The sequence below is a fragment of the Lolium rigidum genome, chromosome 5 (genome assembly GCF_022539505.1).
Source record: "Lolium rigidum isolate FL_2022 chromosome 5, APGP_CSIRO_Lrig_0.1, whole genome shotgun sequence".
NCBI lineage: Eukaryota > Viridiplantae > Streptophyta > Magnoliopsida > Poales > Poaceae > Lolium > Lolium rigidum.
In genome coordinates, this window is record NC_061512.1 from 86,602,025 (window position 1) to 86,603,173 (window position 1,149).

A 1,149-nucleotide genomic window follows, 5' to 3' on the forward strand; every position below is an offset into this window, starting at 1 on the left:
CGAGAAGATCGGGCCACCCCTTATCAGGAGGCCATCATCATGATGATGAATCGCGCACCGGATCCACGGAGCGCAGAAGGAGAACCAGAGAACATCCGAATTCGATCCCCATACCCTCAAAGACACCTCCGTCAGACCGAAAGAAGGGAAAGGATCCAATTTACACTGGCAGGGACAAGTACCGGAACCCGTCACCTCCGCCCCATGGGATCCCGCGTCCTCCTCCACCACCTCGCCGTCGTAGTCCAGTCGGAAACACTAGACCCCACGGGCCTGGTGGAATCAATATCTGCGACAACGTGGTACCTCAGAGGAACCGGAATACGGAGTGCACGCCGTTGCCTCGCCGGAACGAAGAACGCGAGCCGGAGCATCGCAGAAGCCGGAACGACGGAGGCGACCGCCACCATGGCGAAGGCAGCCACTGGAGCCGGAGCCAGCAGCAAGAAGGATGCGAAGAATCCGAAGGCGAAAGCAAAAGGTCGCACCAGCCCCCTCGCAGATCTCCCTCCCCACCACCTAGTGGCGGAGGTGGAGGCGGAGGCCGGAGATCTAGCTCCCGCTCAAAGTCCCCTCGTAGTGGCCCGCGTGATGCACGGGAACGTCTCAACGAATACAAATCTGACTACATTGGCCCAAAGTGCTTTGGTAGGATGATTCGAGAGGAACCAAAGCAAAAAAGCTTGAACATCAAGCTACCCGGAAATCTGAAGCATTACGATGCCAGTGAAAGGCCGGATACCTGGATCTAGGATTACTACAATGCAGTAACCTTTGTCGGAGGAACCCCCAACATAGTCTGCCGCATGCTCCAGTTGTACCTTGTGGGTCCAGCCCGTATCTGGCTCAGTGACCTCGAGAATAACTCCATCTTTCGCTGGTTCGACCTGAAGAACGCCTTCGAGAAACACTTCAGAGGCACCAACAAGAGACCTGCCACTACAAGCGACCTACATGCATGTATCCAGAAGAAGGGTGAAACATCAAGGAACTTCCTCACCTGGTGGTTAGCAACCAGGAATGAGTGCAAGAACGTAGATAACCGCACAGCTATGCACGCCTTAATAGGTGGATTGCAGAGGGGAGGACTGCTCCGGCATAAGCTTACTTGCTTGGTCAATGAAAATAAGCTGACTTTGGATGACATGA